Source organism: Paramormyrops kingsleyae, chromosome 6, assembly GCF_048594095.1.
Source record: "Paramormyrops kingsleyae isolate MSU_618 chromosome 6, PKINGS_0.4, whole genome shotgun sequence".
NCBI classification, from domain to species: Eukaryota; Metazoa; Chordata; class Actinopteri; order Osteoglossiformes; family Mormyridae; genus Paramormyrops; species Paramormyrops kingsleyae.
The window spans coordinates 40,158,208-40,160,943 of NC_132802.1; the positions used below are offsets into that span (position 1 = coordinate 40,158,208).

General features: G+C 40.0%; 1 long non-coding RNA gene across 1 annotated transcript; it reads right to left on the reverse strand.

Moving 5' to 3' along the window:
* Window positions 1-1,622: 1,622 nt before the first annotated feature.
* On the reverse strand, window positions 1,623-2,453 carry LOC140591819 (uncharacterized). Its single transcript, XR_011992117.1, has 3 exons — window positions 2,318-2,453; window positions 2,010-2,214; window positions 1,623-1,903 (listed from the first exon to the last, which is right to left on the reverse strand). It is a non-coding gene; the product is annotated as an uncharacterized lncRNA (long non-coding RNA).
* Window positions 2,454-2,736: the final 283 nt, after the last annotated feature.

Genomic DNA, 2,736 nt, shown 5'->3' on the forward strand with positions numbered 1-2,736 from the left:
GCATATAACACTTTCTTAGGGTGGCTGAAGGTTGGTATACATTTAGCTGCAGATCAAGTACCCACTGCAAACATACATAAGTATACATATTCTAAAAAACATGGATGTGTTAAGGTTTTTATTAAGTTGTACAACCAGGCCCTCAAAAAATATATATTGTCTTCATACCAGGGGATGCTGCAGTTGTCATACCATGAGCTGGTGCTGCTGTTGTTGTTTGTGCTTGTTCGGCTGGTGCTTCAGCTGGTGCTGCAAAAAAGCACATTTTAAACCAAATGATTTAGAATGAGTTAAATCGGTTGTACTGCATGCATTTCTCATCAACGCTATGCTGTCTAGCATTTCTGACAGATTTGTAAGTTATAGCTTTATGATCTTTCAAATTGCAAAATAAACATGAGGAATCACCTACAATTAAAAGACAAATATAACTTCACGGCACCGGACAGCAAAATTACATAAACATGACATAAACATGACATTACCACTAATAATTTAGAATGAGGGTGGAATACATACCCAAAACTGTCTGACCATTGGAATTTAACTGTATGTCCACTCCTTTGCCCAATCTCTTCTTCATGCTTTCTATGGTTCTTGAATTTCTAGCATTGTTGTAGTGACACAAAATATTTCGCATCAAAAAGACATGCGATGAGGGAGTCATCATGTTGAGAAAATGATTGTTTTTCCTCATTCCAGCTGGAAGAGCACACGGGCTGTTGATCCAACCACGTAACTCTGGGACCAGTTCCACCTTTCGCAAGACATCCCTGGCATCTTTTGAGTTTGCCTCATGAAATCTATCATAAAGAGCATAATGCTCAGACGATCCAGTTATAGGGTGGCCATTTTCATCAGGAACTGGCTTCTTGGTGACTAGCCATGGCAAGCTCACTTTTATCTGTCCAGTAGTGGCACATCTGATGTTATCTTCAGTAGGCTCAAGTAACCTACCCCCATGAGGTTTGAAGGGTAATGATTCTGGATCTCTTAGGTTGGTATGTGTTGCCAACCCTCTCGCAAAATCATATAATACAATGTTTGGAAAATGTTTCATCGACAATAAAAGGTCAGCAAAGTCCCGGGGGCTCTCAGCCCTTATGTTGAACTTAACACCATACACCACAGCACAAGGACAGGTGACCACAGCCCATCCACCTGTTTAAGGAAACTGTAAATCAGAGTGCAACCATTCCAAGTAATGAAACTAAGAACTGTCTGTAAAAACGGTCTCTCAGTAATAGAACACAACTTACCAGAAGCTCCCCAGATCTGTGAAAACACCTTATCATAACTCGCTCTGTTCTTCATTTCTTGTTGAAGTCTCGTTACCAGGTCCATCCGTGAGCCTTTGGGGTCTATGCCACACTGTCGGCACAGAGCACGCACAGCTTCCATCTATAATGAACATTAGTATAGTTGGTCTGGCGTGGTTCAAAAACACACATCTTTGACAAAACTGACAAAAATTGACTTAAGTTCAGTACCTTGAGCTTAAGAAGTTCATCAGTCAGTCGGTCCTCTGTGAGGTTAAACTCAGATTCCTCCTTTGCACTACAAGCAGAATACACTTCTTTGTATTCAGTGTTGAGTACAACATCCCTATCTCTTGTGTGAGGACCAATCCACGGAGCCCAACTATGGTAACTGGGATGGACGACAAATGGGTTTGACTTGTTGCCTTTAAATGATGTTAGAAAATATTATTAACATAACAGTACATTATTCCACGATAAACAAAGTAAATGCTAGAATACTGTCATCCCACCTAGAACATTGTGCGGACTGTACTTACTTGGGACCAACCCACGGCTGATCATTTCAAGGGAAACCATCTCCCAGAAATTTTCAACACTTACCTTTCCATCAAAAGTCTGAGATGGTTCCTCAATGCTGCTCACTAAGGAAAGCAAGACTTAAGTAAGCATGTTCCAAACAGTCATAGCTGGATATGTGGTGCTTGAAACAATGTAAGACTAAGAAAATGAATAAATGTGTTCACTTACCAGGCATGCTAAAAACGCCCTTCTCATGAAGGTCCATCACAACAGATACTGGATGATAACCACACGATACACAAGCATATGTGTAACCGAGGTCTGACAGTGCTTCAAAGCTTAAATAAGCCTGCAGGACCCTTTCCCTGGATGGATAGGTTTTACCAGAGGTCTTCTCCAACACATCCATGGCACTCCCTACTGCCTGATGAGTCTGTGAAATTGATGTATGACATTTAAAGGCTTTACAATATATTATTTTGATAAAGTATTCGTAATTGTTTTAAATGATTAAAACAACAGAACATGGTTCCTACCTGAAGTGTATTGCGTAGAAAATGGCACATGTATATGGACAGAAGTGTGTGGTCATCGAAATTGTGGACACCATCAGTCCACTCCTGGTATCGATATGCCATACCACACCTGTAGCACCATTTTCTGTACACTGAAATTCCTAATGGACACAAGCACCAGTAAATGTTACACATTTATCTTTCACCATTTTACACTGTGACATGTCTCTATACTTTGCACAGTACTAAAAGCCAGTGTATGAAATTATCTCAGTAAGCATACAAGTGTGAATTGCTGGGAAGGAGGCTAAGCTGCTGATAGTGGAAGTCATGGCTACACTGACATTTACAGTACATGTAGTGAGTAATGAAATGTTAAAATATCGATAATAAATATTTAAATAAAGAGAGAACATACCTTCTATGACATCAGTGATTGT